This window comes from Alligator mississippiensis, chromosome 3 (assembly GCF_030867095.1).
Source record: "Alligator mississippiensis isolate rAllMis1 chromosome 3, rAllMis1, whole genome shotgun sequence".
Lineage (NCBI taxonomy): Eukaryota > Metazoa > Chordata > Crocodylia > Alligatoridae > Alligator > Alligator mississippiensis.
The window spans coordinates 96,629,087-96,650,139 of NC_081826.1; the positions used below are offsets into that span (position 1 = coordinate 96,629,087).

The following is a 21,053-nucleotide window of genomic DNA, read 5'->3' on the forward strand; positions in this document are numbered from 1 at the left end:
ATGAGGTTCTATTATATTGAACCTATCCCAGTCAACGTGAATTTTGGATAGCTGTTTTTTAATTTCCCTGTCAATAAGACGTATAGTTGAATAAAGTGATTGACTAATTTCAAATATTCAAATATGGCACTAACCTAGTATTAAAAACAAAAGTTGTGTTTGATCATTCAGAACTGACATACGTTAGATCTCTGAAGAGTCTGGCCCCACCAATGAAGCAACGAAGAGGAAGGAGCCAGCTTCCTTATGTTTCTTTTACCTTCTTTGTTCAGCTTTATTCATAGGTGCATCTAGGATTTTGAAAAAGGGGGTACAGACAGCATGAAAAAGGGGGTATAGATGGTGTTGTGTATCCTCATGTAAAACATGCTAGGAGGCTAGTATTATATTATTCAGTTTAAGATTAAATAAAGAACAAATATCATGTTAGTTGAATGTGTAGCAATTTGCCAGATTATATACCAAGTTCAAAATACAACAAATTAAGTAAAAAAGTCAAAAGGTATTTTTTAGTCCTGTAGTAATCATAGTTAAATGCACATCTCTTACTCAGATTCATAAAACAAAATCTAGCCTTCCTGAGCATCTTCACAGTACATTGAATATTTCACTGGCAGTCATTTCCACACCTGAGTTAATGTTTACCTGAGTTAATATTTCCACATCTGAGTTTTTAGCTAAAACTAAAAACAGTTTGAAGGGCTGTGATATTGAAGAAGGATATTACTAGGAATGGCAGAGGAAGCAAAATTTCAGAAGAAAGGATAATTTGATTAATGGAACATCAAGAGCATAAAAACAAGCATTGGTGGTTCAATGGTAGCATTTCTGCTTGCCATACAGGAGACCTGGGTTCGGTTCCCAACCAGTGTAAGTGATTACTTAGTATGCTTTCACCATGCATGTCCTTGACAAAGATACTTGGCTGATAGGGCTGACCCAGAAAGTCATGGTGGACAGGTTGTACTCAACCTGGTGAGATGTGAGCAGTGGGGTTCCCCAGGGCTTGGTCCTTGGGCCTGTACTGTTTAACAGCTTCATCAGTGACTTGGATAAGGGGGTGGAAAGCATGCTGTTTAAGTTTGCTGATGATGCTAAGACGTTCCCTTTTTGAAAGCACAGAGGCAGAAAGGGATCTCAGAGTCATTATTAACTCCAAGATGAACATGAGCCACCAATGCCAGACTGTGGCCAGTCATGCATTCAAAGGTGCATCTCAAGTTGGTCCAGAGAGGTGATACTCCCCCTCTATGCGACTTTGGCCAGGCTGCAGTTGGAGTAATGCATTTGGTACTGGGTGCTGCATTTCAAAAGCCTGGAGAGGGTTCAGAGGAGGGACACCCACTTGGTGAGAGGGCAGCAGGACAGGCCCTATGAGGAGAGACTGAGGCACCTGAACCTATTCAGCCTCAGCAAAAGGAGGCTGAGGGGGGACCTGGTGGCTGCCTACAAACTCATCAGGGGAGATCAACAGCAAATAGGTAGAGCCCTTTTCTCCCCAGCACCACCTGGGGTGACAAGGAACAATGGTAATAAGCTGATGGAGAGTAGGTTTAGGTTAGAGATCAGAAGGCAATTTTTTACAGTTAAGGTGGCCAAAATCTGGAACCAACTTCCCAGGGAAGTGGTCCTTGCCCCTACCTTGGGCAAATTCAAGAGGAGGTTGGACGATCACCTGTCTGGGGTCTTGTGAACCCAACATTCATTACTGCCTATGGCAGGGGTCAGACTAGATGATCTGTTCAGGTCCCTCCTGATCCTAGCTACTATGAAACTATGAAAAAGAAGAGAGGGACCTCACATCTTTGGAATGACAAGAGATTAGCAGGAACCAGGTAGATAATAATGATCTGTTAAGTCAGTTGATTCCCTCAGCATTGTCTGAATAGAAATGACACTGCCCCTTCCAGGAAGTTTGTTTTAAAGTTGGAGTAGAGCAAGGATCAAGCTGGAGGTCAGAGGGGAAAGGGGAGGGGTGAAACTACACCATTATACCTACCTCCCTTGGATATACTCCTGATTTATTGACTTGGGAGTCACCTTAAAAGGACCCATTTCCAAGTCAGTCCTGGGTATGTTAGTACTACTAACAGAAAATAAATCAATAGCAGGAGAAGTGTTTATACATTCTCATTTGAATTAATTTTCCATGAAAAAAAAATAACTAAATATTGTACTATAATTAATTTCAGCAACAAAGGCCCCAAAATGCCTTCATAACCTAGCTAAATAGAATTTTGTTAATTGCATTGCCCAGAGGAGAATATTTTTGTCCAATATAATCTCAGAGCATGTATATGTTAAGAAATAAATATAATATATAAATAAATATAGCACATTTAGGGGATGTGTCTCTGATTGAGATTCTGCTGAAAATCTGGTGAGGGATATTTGATGTGGTCTGTCATGGTTCATGAAAACAGTTATACATGATTTAGCTCACATTATTAGTTCTGAAACTTTAGAGTGCCATCTCATCATCTCAAGCCTAGTATTCCAATGCCAACATAAACTTTCCAACTTTATCCACCTAAAAAGACAAAAAAAAAAAAAAAGTATCAAAAGCAGTTGTCCTAAAGATCAATTGTTGTAAATTGGCATTACAATTTAATCCCAACAACACAGTGCAAAACTTAACTAAAAACTAATGCAGCTTTGAATAGTTATGGAACATGCCAACACTCAAAACAAAAGTTTAAGTATGCCTCATGTTCCCACTTAATGTAACTCTGAGGAAATATGATAGGATTTACTCCAAGATAGTAGAACGCAGTCAGGATGCAAGGATCTTGGCTATTTTAGTCCCTTTTCCTATTGGTAAGCCAGGTTAATATGTCTAATTATCACAACATAAACAGCACATTTTGTCATGATACTATGCAAGTACACTAATTCTAAGTATTTTCAGTGTTCCTTGAACTGGTGTAATCAAATCTATCATTGAGGAGCAAACCAAATCTATGCTATATCAGTAAATAGTCAGAAATTTACAAATCAGTACATTCTTAAAATTATAGTATGCTTTTTAGAAATTATATCCATAGAAACCCATATGACCAGTACAATAAATTGAAATAAAACAGCAGACCTATTTTCTGTAAGGAACATTGAATAAAATGGTGAAAGGACAGTGAAGAGCTATCCCCCTTCACTGTAGCATCTAGCAGTTGAAACACTGACATTACATAAACCACTTATCTCACACAGAAATAAAGAAACTGTAACACAACATAAGCAAAAGTTCAATGTCTCTTGCTTTCAAAATAAACTTCTTACCATCTCTGTAATGAAAGGAGGCAATACCCATAGATCAGCATTTGGTTTTCATGACAGTCTTTCAAAAGGATGTGATAATACTTCACACTTACATATTTGTAAACATTTGTTAATATCTGGAAAGAGGTTTAGATTTATACTACTGAATGAATCCTGATATACTGTAACTAAGTTAGAATTCTCCACCATTAAACAATGAAAGGTCCATCGAGAGAGAGAGTACTTTTAAAATGCTGTTAAGATAGCCAGTGAGATTCTTCATGTGTGTAATAATAATTTGCAATAATGAAAGGTTGAAGGTGAGACTTTAATAGTCTCTTTATCTAGGCCCCAATGCTGCAAACGCTTACATGCACAATAGGGCTGTGCAAAGCTTTGGTCCCCGATTTGATTCGGCGGATATTCGGCCTAATTCTGTGGCTGAATCTCCAAATCTGAATCAAATCAGAGGACCCTTTAATTTCTCCAAATTGAGTCAGAACCCTCTGAATTGATTTGGAAAGATTCAGCAATTCAGACATAGACACAGCTTTAAATGTTTTTTCTACATACCTCAGAGTAGCAGAGACTCACGAGTGCTGAGATGCTGGGGCGCATGGAGTGTCCCACAGAAGCACAGGGGGCTCCCCAGCACGCTCGGCAGCAGACCCAGAAGTGGACCAGAAGCACTTCTAGTCCACTTCCGGGTCCTCTGGGGAGTGTGCTGGGGGCCCCCACTGTGTCCCCTTGGCTCAGTGACTGGTGCCTCCTGGGCCTGGGGGGGGGGGGGGCACCTGGGGTTCCACTGCAGTTGATCGCTGAGCCAGGGAGGCACAGCGGGGCCCCCAGCACACTCCCCAGCAGACCCAGAAGTGGACCATAAGTACTTCCAGTACACTTTCAGGTTCACTGCTGAGCACGTGGGGGGCCAGCCCCCCCCACTCCTGTCGGATGCTGTATGCATCCCAGCATCGCAACAATCACAAGCCATGCCTGCTACCTCAAGATACATAGAAAAAACTTTTAAAGCTGTGTCTGTGTCCAAATTGCTGATTCTGTGAATCAGCATTGAATCTTCAGATTCAGTTTTGGTCGAATCCAATCAAGGACAGCGATCCGAATCAATGAATTAAATCACTGTCCATGATTTGGCCTGACTTCGCACACCCCTAATGCACAAGTTTCATTTACTCTACAGGAAATCCTGTGGAGTAAAAGTAAATGTAATATTATAGGATCAAACCATTAAATATCTTTTGAGTCTGAGAAAATAGAATGGTACACATATGCACATATAAGAGTACACTACTTTACTTTTAAATAGGTTCTTATTTTTTTAGAAGAAAATTAAGGATCTCACTCAAAGGCCACTGAAGTCAATACATAAAGACAGGAGATGACTATACTGTATTGGTTATGTATTGTTTTTAAGCTGGTGGTGCATAATTCTCTGACTTTTGATTAAAGCCATACATCAGGCTTAATCATAAAATTGTCCATAGAATAGTTATTGGACACTCACCTACCTAATTTGCACATAAAAATAGAATCATTGTATGCATAAGCCATGGGTGGGCAAAATATGGCCCACGGGCCAGATCCAGCCTGCTAGCCCATTCTATCCAGCCTATGGAGCCCTTAAAAAAATTAAGAAAATTAATATTTATCTCCCCGTCCCACTCCATACATCCCACAACCCACCCCAGCCACCCTCCCCGCCACACACAGACCTCCACAAGCCCCATACCCACCCACACAATTCCACCCTCTCATAAACCCCATATGCCCATACCCCACATATGTACACACAAATGTCCACAGCCCCCACAAACCCTGTGTCCACCCACCCATACCTCCCACACCCCTCCATACCCCCTCCCCACAATATACAAAAGTAAAACTTCATTTTAAGCTATTATGCAATCACCTCTGTGTCCACTACACAAGCACATATAAATCAGGACACCATTTAAAAAAAAAAAAATCAAATTAATGTATGTTGTTTGATTTTTAAAATATAAATTATGGTTTTTTTCCAATTCCGAGATGGCGCACCCCCTAGCCAAAAGGAGCACTTCTGGGGGCAAGGGGGAGGGATTTCTGGTGGCAAAGATCAGGGGTTAGGGAGCAGGACTTCCAAGTCTAAGATGGCAACCAGGGGGCACCTGTCAAGGGGTGGGGCTACCCTTGCAGCCCTCAACAGCTCCTCTCCAAGTATTAAATTAACATGCCAATTCTTGTTGTACATTTTTATTCTCTTTATACATTCTTATAATGTACATCTTACTGTAAAATCTGAACTTCTAGTAATGACTAACATTAGTCGTGTGTGGTTTATTCTTTCTTCCACTTTCCAAGACAGAACTGCATATGAGACCTAGTGTTTGGTTTTTATGGGGTTTTTTACTTCATTATGTATATGATAATCAAAAGAGGCTTGCCTTTAACTGAGAGTAGGTGGTAGTGAATGGAAGGGAAAATTCTCAGTGTCCCAACACCTTTGAATTTAACATGTATTTATATGAAGTTATGCACTTAAATTTCTAATGGTAAAAAGACTTTTTTGTTGTTGCGTCTCAAACAGATTAATAGTTAACTGATCCAAAATGAAGCATTTTGATTTAAGTCAAATAACCAAAACGTTTCAATTTGGATCAATCTACACTGAAATGAAAAAAAAATTAAACATTTGACAAGATTCAGATTCTTCCACAGAAGATTTCAATTTTGTGGAAACTACATTTTCCATCACAATTTTTCCCCAACAGAATATCCTCAGCCAACACTGTTGCCAGTATAAAGAAATATTGAAATTTGGCAGAGAGGCACCTTGAGAGATAATCTAATCCAAACCCCTGCTTTGAAACATATCCATATGGCTGGAAGAAAAATTCATTGCAGTCAACAGTTAAGCATTCACTTTATCTTCCCATTTTCATAAGCTCTGATATTATTCTGTACTCAAACAGGTTGGAGAAATAAAGATGGAAAGCATTCTTTTACCAGACTTTGACTGGGAGGGGAGAACATGGACATTCAGTGGAGCTGAAGGTATGGCGAGCCAAGCCCCTCTGAGCCGAGTGCTTGGACCAACCCAGTAGTCGAGGTAAGGCCTGCATTGCCCTTGGGTTGTTTTTCTACTCTCATACTGCGCTTGTAAGGTCCTTTGGACTCCCATCAGAGCTTTTCTACCTTTTCAACCTTTTGGTGAAGGTTGTGAGGAGGGGAAAGAAAATTAATCTTTCTGAAGACCATCCCCTCCGTACAAATCCATCTAGAGCTAGAAGCTCATTTTTTTTGCAATATTCAAACATTACTATCCCACAAGTTCAACTAATACTTTGAATGCTGTCAAATTATCTGTCTTATTCATCATTTATCTCAAAGCTGCTATTTGTCCCTATCATGAAGACAGTTGCTTACTAAATCTGCTGATTTCGCTGTTTAATTTATTTTCTTACACTTGATATTTTAGCAAGAAAGCCCTAGTAAACCTGGCAAACAAACCTTAAAGACTAACCAGAGACATAGCAATAGGATTATTAGAAAGCCATTTGCAAATGATTCCACCGAAATTAAAAAAAAAAAAAAGTTTACTCACAATGGTCCTCAGAGCCAGACACAGGTTTTCCTGGAAAGTCCTGCAAAATGCTCTTAAAGCATGTGAAGCTGAAGATACTATTCTGTTAGATACCATAGTTAGTCTTTCTCTCTCTGCTCTCTAATTATACACCAAACTATCAAATTATTGTTATGCATACTTATGTAGTATGCAAATAGCGCAAATCAAAACCAGAACCCAACTGTGCTAGGAAATATAATAAAAACACATAGGTGGAAAAGACTACTCCTCTCAAAGTTTACTGTGTTGGGATGTTTACAGCTAACGTTCTAGAGTCATATTCAGCTTAGGAATCTGTTTTCCTTGTAGTCTAAGGCAACTTGCTAAGTTGCCTAACTGTAATTATTTTCTTTTCTTGTCTTATTTAATAGTGAAGATGTTTTCAAAGCAATTATTTCAAGCTGCTCTTCTGTTATATCATTGAATTGCAAATATATCCCAGGAAGGAAAAGAACTGCTATTCCTTACATTGCTTAGAAAGCTTCAGCCTGTTCAGTGTTTATATCTGTGGAAGTCCAAAATATTTTGGTAGTGAAACAAATTGACTTTGTTTTGAATGCTTACAATTTTTGTAGTAAAGGAAAAAGGAAAACAAAAAAATATTTTCTCACTGCAGCTTTATTCATTTTATCATCAGTAAAACTTGATTTTTATTTTGCAAAATTTCAAAACCTGCATTGTTACCTGCAAACATAATGACAAAATAGCATAGGTCTACAGCCCTTAAAATCATAATGATCAAAAAAGTCCTGAATTTTTCTAATTTTTAAAGATAAATAGTTCCAAGTTAAAGTGCTCCATAAAAAGAGAGACCATTGTACCTGGGCTCTGATCATAGAATCAGAGAAAATTAGGGTTGGCAGGGATCTCAGGAGGTCATCTAGCCCAACCCTCTGCTCAAAACAGGACCAACTAGCCAAGCCTTTGTCTAGCTGGGTATTAAAAACCTCCAAGGATGGAGGCCCACAACCTCTCTGGGTAGCCTGTTCCAGTGCTTTATGACCCTACTTATGAGAGAGTTCTTCCTAATATCTAACCTAAACTTCCATTGCTGCCACTTGAGACCATTGCTCCTTGTTCAATCCTCGGCCACCACTGAGAACAGCCTAGCTTCAACTTCTTTGGAACTACCCTTCAGGTAGTTGAAGGCTGCTATTAAATCCCCTCTCAGTCTTCTCTTCTCCAGACTAAATTAGGTCAGTTTCCTCAGCCACTCCTCAGAAGTCACGTGCTCCAACCTCCTAACCATTTTCATTGCCCTCTGCTGGAACCTCTCCAATTTGTTTACATTGTTTCTGTAGCGGGAGGCCCCCAAACTGGACACAGTACTCCAGATGTGGCCTCACAAGTGTTGAATAGAGGGAAATAATCACTTCCCCTCAAGCTGTTGGGAATGCTTCTACCAATGCAGCCTAGCATACTGTTAGCCTTCTCCACAATAAGGACACGCTGTTGGCTGATGGCCTTTGGTCCACTGTAATTTTGCACTTCTTATTGAATGTCATGAGATTTCTTTTGGTTTGATTTTTTGCAATTTTACAAGGTATTTCTGAATCCTAGCCCTACCCTCCAGTGTATCTACTACTCCCCCTAGCTTGGTATCATTGGCAAACTTGCTGAGAGGGCACTCCATCCCATCTACCAGGTCACTGATGAAGATATTGGGCAAAACTGGCCACTGAGACCAACCCCTGAGGCACTCCACTTGATACAAGATGCCAACTAGACATTGAGCCATTGATTAATACTCTCTGAGCCTGACAAACCAGCCAGTTTTCAATCCACCTTATAGTCCATTCATCCAAGTTGTACTTCCTTAGCTTGCTTGTGAGAATGTTGTGGGAGACCATATCAAAAGCCTAGCTAAAGTCAAGGTATATCACATCCACTGCTCTCCCTGCATCTGCAGAACCAGGCATGTCACCATAGAAGGCAACCAGGTTGGTCAGGCATGACTTGCCCTGGGTGAATCCATGCTGACTGTTCCTAATCACTCTTCTTCTCCAAGTGCTTAGAAATGGATTTCTTGAGGACCTGCTTCATGATTTTTCCAGGGAGCGAGGTTAGACTGACTAGTCCATAGTTTCCTGGATCCTCCTTCTTCCCTGTCTTACAGATAAGCACTATATTTGCCCTTTTCCAGGACCTGTCCCAATCACTATGAGTTTTCAAAGATAATGGTCAGCAGCTCTGCAATCACATTGGTCAACTCTCTCAGCATCCTCAGACCCCATGGACTTCTACACATTCTAAATAGTCCCTAACCTATCCTTCACCAACAAATGTAATGGGAACTTTGCTATTGACTTCAGTGAAGCAGGATCAAGCCATTTGTGGGAGCATGCCTCCCACTGTCCCAAAGAGCTTGGGATGGGGAACAAAGAAGGAAGAAGCACCAGACCCCAAGAGTAGGGCAAAGGGCCTGGGAAGGGCTGACAGAGCTATCTACCCTAGGGTGAGAGTCCTGGCAGCATCATCGGAGCAGCATCCAGAGCCCAAACAGCCTCAGACACACTTTAAGAGCATGTGCTGGGTGCAGGTGGGCAGGTATCCAGCTGCTTCCAGTACAACCAGAAGCTGCAAGCTGGCTCCAGAGAAAAACCAGCAGCCAGCTGACAGCCAGCAAGCTGGGGAAAACTAGTACAGGGAGAAAAGCTGGCATGCCAGGGAAAGCAGACATGCAGGGAAGAGCCTGCATGCTGCAGAAGACTGGCATCCAAAGGAAAGCAGGCAAGCCAGGGGAAGCAGGTACACCAGAGAAAGCCTGCATGCTGGGGAGAGCCAGCAACAGAGTGAGTGCTGGCATGTCATAGTTTCATAGTTGGTAGGGTCAGAAGGGACCTGAGCAGATCATCAAGTCCGAACCCCTGCCATGGCAGGAAAAAGTACTGGGGTCAAACGACCCCAGCAAGGTGTTCATCTAACCTCCTCTTAAAGACCCCCAGGGTAGAAGCCAGCACCACTTCACTTGGAAGTTGGTTCCAGGTCCTAGCCACCCTGACTGTGAAGTAACGCCTCCTGATGTCTAGTTTGAATCTACCCTCTGCCAGCTTGTGACCGTTATTTCTAGTCACTCCTGGTAGGGCTCAGGGGAACAGGGACTCTTCCAATGCCTGCTGGTCCCTTCTGATTAGTTTGTAAACAGCCACTAGATCCTCCCTCAGCCTTCTCTTGTGGAGGCTGAACAGGTTCAGGTCCCTCATCCTCTCCTCGTAGGGCCTGCCCTGCTGCCCCCTGATCATGCGGGTGGCCCTCCTCTGAACCCTCTCAATGCTGTTCACATCCCTCCTGAAGTGCGGTGTCCAGAACTGGATGCAGTACTCCAACTGCAGCCTGACCAGTGCCACATAGAGGGGGAGGATCACCTCCTTAGACCTGCTCGAGATGCATCTGTGGATGCATGACAAGGTGTGGTTGGCCTTCCTGACCGTGTCCCCACACTGCCGGCCCATGTTCATTTTGGCATCAATAATGACTCCAAGATCCTTTTCTGCCTCTGCACTGACAAGAAGGGAGTTCCCCAGCCTGTAGGTATGCTGCTGGTTCTTCCTCCCCAGGTGCAGCACCTTGCACTTGTCAGTGCTGAAACCCATCCTGTTCTCATCTGCCCACCCCTGTAACCTGTCTATGTCCAATTGCAGCCTATTCCTCCCTTCTAGCATGCCCACATCCCCCCACATCTTAGTGTCATCAGCAAACTTGAATAGGGTGCTTTTTACCCCCACTCATCCAAGTCACTGATGATGTTGAACAGCACGGGTCCAAGGACCGAGCCCTGGGGGACCCCACTGCCCACATCCCTCCAGGTAGAAAATGATCCATCCACCACCATGTCAAGGAAGGCCAGAAGATCAAGGATAGCTGGCTTGAAGGAAAAGGTCAGCTAGACATAGGAAGCCAGCCCCAGACGGGGGGCAGAAGAAAAGCACTGTAAGTCTGGATTGTCAGAGGAATGTCCAGTAAGAGGGGCACCAGAGCAAGAGACCAGATGGAGGAGCACAAGAGGGGGATTCCAGGATAGAGAGAGAGTGTTCAGCTTAAAAGAGTAACTAACCATCAATTTGTCTATGTTACGGTTTTAGTTATAAATTTGTTACTGGACTGATCATTTATAATTTTGTCCCTGAATCTCCAGAAAGGGACTTTTAGTTCATTTTGAAGACTTCCATCTTGTTTGCCTCAGAAACAACTGGTTGGTGAACGGACAGGGTATAAGTCATTATTGAATGTCAAGAGGGATGTGGATGACATTGAGAGGGTCCAAAGGAGGGCCACTTGCATGATCAGGGGGCAGCAAGGCAGGCCCTATGAGGGGAGGCTTTGATACCTGAACCTGTTCAGGCTCCACAAGACAAGGCTGAGAGGGGATCTGGTGGCTGTCTATAAACTTACCAAGGGGGACCAGCAGGCAATGGGAGAGTCCCTGTTCCCCCAAGCACTACCAGGAGTAACTAGGAATAATGGCCATAAGTTGACTGAGAGTAGGTTCAGGCTGGACATCAGGAGGCACTACTTCACAGTCAGGGCAGCTAAGATCTGGAACCAACTTCCAAGGGAACTGGTGATTGATTCTACCCTGGGGGTCTTCAAAAGGAGACTAGATAATCACCTTGCCGGGGTCGTTTTACCCCAGCATTCTTTCCTGCCCATGGCAGGGGGTCAGACTTGATGATCTGCTCAAGTCCCTTCTGACCCTACCAACTATGAAACTATGAAGTGGAGGTAGGAGCCCCAGGAAGACAACCACTGGTCTCACATGAGCATCTTAGATCCATGGGAAGCCTTCTGCTCAAAATAAGTTAACCCAAAGTCAGGGCAGGTGAGAGCAGAAGGACAATACAGAGGTGCAGACACCAAAAATTGGTTGTTAGTAAGGCCCCAAGCAGCCAGGAGGAATATTCTGACGCATATTGTTATACAGTGCTGATTGTGCAATGTATACACCATTGGAGAGTAAATATTCTCTGTCTCTTCCTCAAATTAGTGATTAAATGAAATTTCATATCCCAAAACGTTTAAGTTAGATAACAAGAAGGCTTTAAACATGATGTCATGCTTAAATTTAAGAATAACTTAATCATACCAGATATGTATAACATTGCCTCAGCATAATTCATTTACATAATAGTAGGAGGAAGAATTTAGTCTATAGAAATATACTGGAGTAGCAGAAAAAAAAGAAATAACCCAGAATTGGTGACTGAATCAGGGCACTGGTGGTACCTGCCACTTAAAGGAGTGAGCCAGGGACGGGCAGGTGTCTGATTAGGGCAGCCATTTTAAGGCCCAGCTCCCCAAGCTGAAGACAGTTCATGATCATCCAGCAGAGGAGAAACATCTCTCTGCTGTGCTCTGCCAGGAACACTGCAGAGGACAGGGTAAGGCTATGGGGCAGAGGAGGCCCCATTTGTCTTGGGCAAGACATGAAACTGCACCCTGCCAAGAAAGGGGGGGGGGTCTGGTGGGGCTCCTGTGGTGGGGGTGCCCCCAAAAAGTGCCATGCCAATCACCTTCCCAGTAAAAGGTGAGTGTGGGGTGCCTTATAGCCCCAGCCCACACATCCCTGGTAGGTTCAACCAGTACAGGGGGAGCCCAGACTCATGGGAGTCCTGAGGCAGGGCCCAGGTTGGCAGAGGGACCTGGAGCAGCACCCAGGCTCTTTGCGAGTCCTGTGGCTTCAGAGACCCTGAGAGGGGGCCAGTCACAGCTACAACCACCACATAGTGTAATACCCCAGGGCAGAGGGCCAGGCAGGACTACAACCACATGAACCAGTTGAGGTGGCAGACCCCAGTGTGCTCCAGTGTGGAGACCCAGTGAGGGGCGGTGTGGAGCCCTAGTGAGGGGGCTGAGAGCTTGGAGCCCAGTATGCATTTGTTATATAGCAGTCTGTTTGTGTGCATGTTTTATGAAAGATCCAGTGCAAACGACTGGTGAATGCTATCTGCGAGGCTTGAACCACAGCTTAGGGGTGGAACAGAGCTGTGGATATACCCCTAAACATCTGGGTTCAAAATGGGCAGCCTCCCACCTGGTTAATATCCCAATACTATTACATCAAGGCGTGGCAGAAAATTGAGGTGGGTGGCTGACCCATAGATAGGAGGTGAGCCAGTGCTTGCACCGAGCATGAAAGCTTGCCCCTGTCACAGTGACACTAAGGTCTTCATGCTGTCATTTAGCCAAATTCAAAATGTCTTTATACCAGAGTTATTTGGACATATGAAGCCATAGAAAACAAAATAGAATGTATAAATTAGATATTTGCAAGTACAGTTCAATTGAAAATTGGCTGGTTCTAAGCAGCTGGGGGCTGTGCCACAGGTCCCCCAGGTTGCATGCCATGTGGATACCCCTCCCCAGCTGCAAGCCTCCCTCACCATCTCACCATGTGCCCTCACCCCCTGCCCCACCACAGCTCTGCATGTCTATATCCTCTCCTTATTGCTATACCATGCAGCCAGACTCACCCTCAGCTCCCCTAGCCATACCATGATGCACTGCCCTGCCCCCTGAGGTACAGGCAGTCAACAAAGACTGAAGGAGAGAGGGGGAGCTCAGAGACTTTGTCTGCTATAGCAACCAGAGCAATGTGGGGGGCAGTGGTGAAGCAGGAGATAGGGAGACCACACTTAACTTTGCACTGGCCACTTGTGGCCCATGGGCCACCCATTGGACAGCCCTGCACTATATCATCAGTATCATCAATAGATGCTGTAAGGGCTGGGGATTTCCAAGCTCAGTCATTTATTTTCCTGGGCACTCTTACCTCACAGAAAACACTACAGCCATAAATCCTCAAATCAGTAAAAAAAATGTAAACATGGTCCATACAGGATTAACTCACAGTCCTGGACCTTCTCCCAGACTCTGAAAAAGTGACTTCAGCCCTCTGTTGTTCTCTCAGAACCACAGTGTTCCTTCTTTCCCTCTGCAGTGAACTCTCTGGTGTGATGCTGCTGCTGCTTCCAGCCTCACAGACCCTAGATCTCTGCCCAGATGCAGAGAAAGTGCCCCATCCTGGTGTTGCAGCCATTAGGCTAGCAACTCCCTCTATCTCTTATGTCTCTGTGTCTAGCTACTTTCCCAGGGAGCCTTTTCACTTCCTCTGGGCCAGACAATTATTTGCATCAGCTGGTCCCATCTTCTAGGCAGACTAGCAATTAGTTTTCCTCACCTGCAGCTGGGCTGTAGCCCCTGCAAGCCTGCAGAAGTCAATAGCCTGATGTGTGCAGCCTGATATAAGCCTCTGGAAGCCATCGGCCTGCTACAGATGCTGTATACATAGATTGAATGCGGCACACAGAATCATGTTCAATGCACTGCTAAGAAACTAGACAAATAAGGGGTGAATTTATTACTCAAGCATGAATTTATTACTCCGGGTCCAGTCTATTAAGAGCCTAATTAAACTGATCATAAAGTAGAATTAATTTTAAGATTCTTTACTGCTATGCAATAATCTGAATGTTAAGAAACAGATTTTTTAAAGAAACTTGTCTTAAAGTAAAACAGGTATTTTTACTCATTTCTACAAGAAAAATGAAAAATTCAATTCAATTTAAAACGAGAAATGAAACACTTCAATTTAGGACTGATTAAATCCCCGTGTCATGCACAAACTCTGCTGATTTACCTGCCTCTCTGGTAGAGAGGGAAGAATGAGCTGCTGGCAGGTGAAGTGATTCCCTGGGCTGTGGGGTGGGGCTGGTGCTTCCCTCTGTGGCAGCAGCAGCCCCCACAGGTGGCACCTGCCCACAGGCACCTGGCCCAGGTGGTCCTGGGGGGCACTGCAGCCACAGAGGGAAGCACCAGCCCCCTGCGCAGCTCAGGCAGGCAGGCTCCAGGGTAGAAGGGGGAAGGGGGGTAGAAAAATCAGGCTCGTCGCTTCTCTTGGGTGGAGCCTGCTCTCCTGGGCTCCTGCCAGGCTGCCTGTAGGACTTCCTGCAGAGCCATGGAGCTGCACGGAATCTAGTACTTCTCTCTGAAGCTGTAGGGACAGCAAACTAAAACTTCTCGAAGGAGTTTTAGTTTGCTGTGCCCCAAGTCATTTAAGGTGCATCACACCGCCAAATTTCCCACAGTGGCTGGAATTAATGCACACTACGCCTCCAAGGCATGCAAACACTGACACCATTAAAGCAGTGCAAAAGCATTTAACCCGCTTTAAAGTGCCATGCACACACGCCTCTTGTTTCATCTACACACAGCCTTATGTAGGTTTTGATCTTCTTAGCCTTAGCCTACAGATGACCCTAGCTGTAGACTGGTAACCTAGGTCCACTGGCCCCCTGTTGCCTTCCCTGGGCTCAGGCTGTGGCCCTCTTGGGCTCAGGGCACCCCTTTTGCTCCCTCTGGGCTCAGGTTCTGGCCCTCTTAGCTTCACACCTGCCTGTGCCTTGCACCCCTGCCCTTGGCAGGGCTTACCACCTAGCATACCCCTCAGGCACCCTGTGGCCTCCCTTCCACCCCCTACAGCTGCATCCAGCCTTCTGGTACTTAATAAGAATAAAAATGCAAGCCCACTGGCTGTATAACTAAAACTATCCCCACACTAATTCCCCCTGCAGGCTACAAGTCCCTCTTATCTCTCTACTTGCATCTCAGTGACCACCTGGGTGCTGGTCAGTCTCCTTCTGCAGCCATCCTGCTCAGAAGCTCTTCTCCTGTTCCCTGCAGGGCCAGACTAATTAACTGTTCTCAGGCACTGGCTTAATGTACCTCCAAAGGCCCATTCCTTCCTATCAGGTGACTCTCCGGCCACCCCCTGGGGTTTCCATTTTGGCCTGACAGTGGGCTTGCCCTTCTCTGTGGTGTCTTAGGTGAGCTGTTTGTAGTTCTTTGCTCCTGGGCAGCTTAGCTGTCTGCCCTCTGTGCAGTTTACTGCTCACAGCTAGCTCCTAGGTTAGTCATCTCACAGGGGTAGCTCCTGTCTTGTCATTATGGGTCTGTCTCCTTTCTGACAGCTAGCCCTCTAGCAGCTAGCCTGCTTCCTAGCTGCTGGCTCCCACACAGCCTAAGGGATGCTGCAGCAGACTAAGCTAACAGGAGCCCCTGGCTCCCTATTACAGTAGGATAGATATGCACCTTTATAGACAAACTAAATAAGATATATATAGAGCAGTGTTTCCCAACCCTTTTCACCCCATGGCACACTTACCTAAATAAAAAAAGCACCACGGCACACTGGACACAGAGTGGGAGGATGAGGCGGGGGGAGACAGTGGAATGCGGCCAACCAGGCACCAACAGGGAAGGGTGGCAGCCAGCCATTTTGGGCTGGAGTTACACCCCCTGCCTGGCTAGAGCCACACTCCCAGTCTGTCTGTGTCCACAGCAGCAGCAGGCAGGGGGCGTAGCTCCAGCCCAAAATGCTGTGGCACACCTAGACATGCCTGATGGTACACCAGTGCGCCATGGCACATCAGTTGGGAAATGTTGATATAGAGAGAGTGAGAGCACAAGGTTTCATGAAGCCGAGTTCATTAGTCACTGTGAAAGGACATACAGAAAGCAGAGTACAAGAAGGAGAGAGTGAAGAAAGAAGACAGAGAATAATGGAGATCCCAATGTATGACTGCCTCTGTACTAGTTAGGGTATGGAACAGAACTTCTCAGACTTTTCTTCCTTCTTTTAATGAAGAAATTTGCTAAAGTTAATAGGGTCATACTAAAGTAAAATGAATGTATGAAAAATTGGATTTATACTGAACCATAGTACAGGCAGTCTTCAGACTTAGGACACAATTGGTTCCTGAAAACCTTGTCTTAGACCAAAATGTTGTAACTCGGAACTGATTTTCTCATAGGAAACAATGTTATAAATGGGAGACTGGTTCCTGAACCAAGGGCCAATACCCTATTTTCACCAAAAATAACCCAGAATTTGTACTCTATCAATTATAGATGAGTAATATGGTTACATTAATATATTTATATTTTAAATAGCAATCATATTGATTTGGAAGGACTTCTTTGAGGTGACTTTGCTGGACTTCTTGAAGGGCTCTTGGTTGGACTTTTTGAAAGGTTCTTGGCTGGAGTCTTCTCAGGAGTCTTGGCTGCAGGTTTTTTGGGAAGTGTCCAAGGAGGTTTGGTTAGATGTTTTCACGGAGATGGACGATGCAGTGAACTTGTTTGCTGGCGTGGCATTGGATCAAGCGTTGTAAGTTGAAACTGACAACAGAAAGCTGAAACAGGGTGTCAATTTATAAACATTGTAAGCGCAAAACATTGTAACTCAAAACATTGTAAATTGAGGACTGCCTGTAGTGAACTACTACTGTTATTTGTAATAAGGTAGCTAAGCATCTGAAACTAAATTCAACTGATCCACAACCCTCAAATGATATTGATCTTTTTGGACCTTATCCAAAGCCCAATGAAACCAATGAGTCTTTCTATTGACATCAGTGTGTTGTGCATCAGGTCAAATAATTCTTATTGCATGGGTATGTGTGTACATTTGTAATCATATTCACTCATATCATAAACATATTTAAATATAGGTCAGAACAAACAAATATCAAGATATAGACTCTGTTAAGCCCTAACTCTCTATGAAACCATGCCTGTGGTTTTGGGGCATTCAGGGTGAAATTGTGGCCCCACAGAAGTCAATGGGAAATTTGCCATTGAGAAATGGAGCTAGGATTTCACTGTGAGTTTGTAACAATTAGTGTCAGGCAATCCATTGATCAATATTTATAAACACTACACTTGGAGCTGTTTAGCAGAGTGATGTTCCTTCTTAATTACCATATTATGCAGGAAGCACTCTGTTTTAACAAGGGACCTATATGAAGGATCACACTGTAAAGAAACAACACCCAGAAATTATATTCCTAGATTTATATATGTTTTTCAAATGTTCCAAGAGAAAATGAAATGGCACACGTGTGTGAGTGCACAAGCATGCACATACATGTGCAGGAGAACTCCCATGACATATCCAGATATTTTATACCATGTAAGAATTCAATTTAAAGGTCACAGTGGGTAAATGAATACAACTGAACCTTGCTAATGTATACATATTATAAAATGTATAGGTGATGGGTGTCTTTACCCACCTTGCAGCTAAGATTAAACAGAGTAATTCACAGTAAGTTATCATATTATAAAGATTTCATCCAATTTATAAAGTACACCTTAGAAAATGTATTAATATATGAGGTAGCATAAATAATTAAAGCTGGACTGTAATTTTCAAAATAAATTAACAAAATACATTTACTGATCTTTGTATTAACACTGTGAAAATAAACAGCAACTACACAAAATAAACTCTTAAACTAAAAAAATAAACAATGAAGACAGCTGTGCCTGGCTTCCGGTGATCAGAGATCTGATGAAGAATGTCTTGATTTTGAAAACTTGTCTAACTTTATACCAACTACATAGTTGGTCCAATAAAATATATTATCCTGAGAAATTATTCCCTTTCACTTGCTTGCTAATTCAGAAAAGTAATTCTCATCATTAATCTAACTTTAGCAGGGTTTATGTACATGCATTTGATAGATTAAAATGGCCCAATAATGATATAAATATAAAACATGGGTCATGTCCCAACACAACTCAACTTTCAAACACAGCCAGTTCTTCCCTATTATCTCCATCCTGGTTTATTAATACCAGTGGAGACAGGTTTGAAGCCAATGGTAGCATTGCATGAATTAGGACTTTGTAAAAAGAAAAGGGCAGAAAGAATTTAGCCTAAGTTAAAAAGAAGGGGAGATAGAAAATGTCCCTTTTTGCATAGTTTATGATCATATGCAGGTATTGTTTCTACCAGAAGAATCACCACTCACCTGGTAGAATTTTGGAATACAAGCATTCATTTAATTATCCTAGAGGAAACATGCCCCCCTCTGAGAAATAAATCTTCCAGCTTGACTCCTAAAGATCTCTTCTGTAAAATTTTCTCACAAGAATAAATGCCTGTATGCTTCTGCTCAACTCCTCCATGATCCAGAGGAGTCAAGCAGCCGTTTCCCCTGTGCCTCCCCCAGACTAGGAAACTGCACTTTGGGGATGGAAGGGGACATTTTCCTCAGCTTGACTCCTCCCACAGACACCCTGATCTAAGAAGTGCATGGGGATGCACTGCCCTGTCTGCTGTGGAACAGCAGCACACAGCTCAGAAAGTGCATGTGGTGGGCGAGAGCCAATCTGCTCCGCTCCCCCACTGACCCCGGTGCAACAGGTTCAAAGCTGGCAACTGCAGCCTGATGGAAATGCAGGCACTAGTTTTGAATACATCGTGCAGGGGAGAGCTTCCCTCATATGCAGCAATGTTCCCTTTTCACTCTACTCCCATAGCCTTTTACAGCCCTTTCCCCACTACTCCACTCTGTTCCCCAAAGCACAGGGAGTCTTTCCCCACCTCTCTACTTCCCTTGGGAATGAGAGGACTGGAGCAGCCACTGTTCTTCACACAGATTGGGAACATCCTGGTCTTGGGAAGACATAGGAAGCAACGCGGAGGGTGAATTTGCAAACTGAATGTCTATACTGCTCCTACTCCTGGACAGATTTCTAGCAGTGGAAATTTCTCCATAATTTCTACCTCTAGAAATAAATACCTGTTCATACCCTATCTAGGTGGATCCAGATGTGCAGGCACATGCAGTTTCTGGAGTTGTAGCACCACAAACCGCATGTATTGCATGTGAAACCATGCGCAGCACTGCTAATTATAACAGCACTGGGGCAAAATTTGCTACCAGGATTTCCCAGTAACAAATAAAACCCCTGAAAAAAAGTGGCCCAAAGCACACCAAAGTGCCATGCTCCAAGACAAACATGAAGTAGTGGCACAAATAGTTTGTGCCACTACTATTTGCTCTGCTGAAAATGCATACCCTTGCTTGTGTGAATGAAGTCTCTGAGGGAAAATTACAATCACAGGCCCTATCACTTGGGGAGCACATTGTTAAGAGGTGCATGCAAGGCACAGGAACCACCCGCATAAGTTTCTACAAAATATAGGACACAAGGGTGTACAGCATTTTTCCTATCGAGCAACATAGTGTTTATTAACAGGAGGAGGTGAAGACGGAGGAGGAAGAGGAGGCGGAGGAGGCAGCAAAGGCTGAGTTGGTGGAGGAGGCAGAGGCAGAGAAGAAAGCAGAGAAGGAGGCAGAGGAGGTGGAGGCAGAGGACGCAGCAAGGAGGGGCGGAGGCAGCAGAGTTGGAGGAGGTGAAGGAGGAGGCTGAGGAGGCAGAGGAGGTGGCGAATGCAGTGGAGGCAGAGGAGGAGGAGGAGGCAGAAGCGGAGCTGGAGACAGAGGAGGTGGCTGAGGAGGAGGATGTGGAGATGGTGGTGGAGGAGGCAGAGGAAGAAGACACAGGAAGCAGAGGAGGCAGAGACAGAGATGACAGAGGTAGCAGCAGAGGAGGCAGACGAGGAAAAGCCCCAATTTGCAGTTCTACCCAGTGCATCAGCCATCAAATAAATAGTTCACATCCAACGAAAAAGTAAAGGATAGACTTGTTACTTCTGTAAACCAGATAGTCCCAGCAGGTAATGTCGAAGGCAGGATACCTCCTCCAGGGCTTGATCTGTCATAACTTCACTCTGCTCTAACAGGTGGTATTTCAGGCACAACCAAGTTAAGGAAGACTTTAGCTGTAAGTTAAATTATAGCAAAACACACACACACACACACACACACACACACACACACAGCTAAATCCAAACTTGGAATAAATCAGTGAAGCTTCAATGATTTCAACAATAACAAAATACGTGTGCATCAGATGAGGCTCCAAAGTAATGAGCACTTTTACATGTGCTCCAGGAGTGGAAGGGAACGGTGCTTTAATTAGAGAGGCCCCGAGAGCTGCTCTAATTTGAGCACTGCCGTGACTCGTGTATCAGTGTCCTGTGCTTAAAATGACAATGGGGGCACTTGAACTAAAGCTCATTCAATGAGCTTTAGTTCAAGCACTCCTGTTGTCAATTTTAAGCCGGAGGACACTGATACATGAGGTGCAGGAGGCTGCTGGAGCAGGTCAATTGCCATGCTCCAGCAGACTCAATTAATTGCTTAGCTACCTTATTACTTAGTGTCGGGGCCGAGGGGCTATGGCCAGCAGCCTGGGCACGTGAGCCGGGGAAGTTGGCACGGCGGACTAGAATTAGGCACTGGCGCGTAGAGGTTGATTAAAG

General features: G+C 44.2%; 1 long non-coding RNA gene across 1 annotated transcript in view; it reads right to left on the reverse strand.

Annotated features, from left to right (window-relative positions):
* The window catches only part of LOC109283846 (uncharacterized), a 31,498-nt gene extending 17,565 nt beyond the window's left edge, over nucleotides 1-13,933 (reverse strand). The window contains exons 1-3 of the long non-coding RNA XR_002091114.2: nucleotides 13,725-13,933; nucleotides 2,444-2,530; nucleotides 135-290 (exon numbers count right to left, since the gene is read on the reverse strand). This is a non-coding gene — a long non-coding RNA (uncharacterized LOC109283846). The remainder of the gene's footprint in view (nucleotides 1-134; nucleotides 291-2,443; nucleotides 2,531-13,724) is intronic.
* Between the last annotated feature and the right edge of the window lie 7,120 nt (nucleotides 13,934-21,053).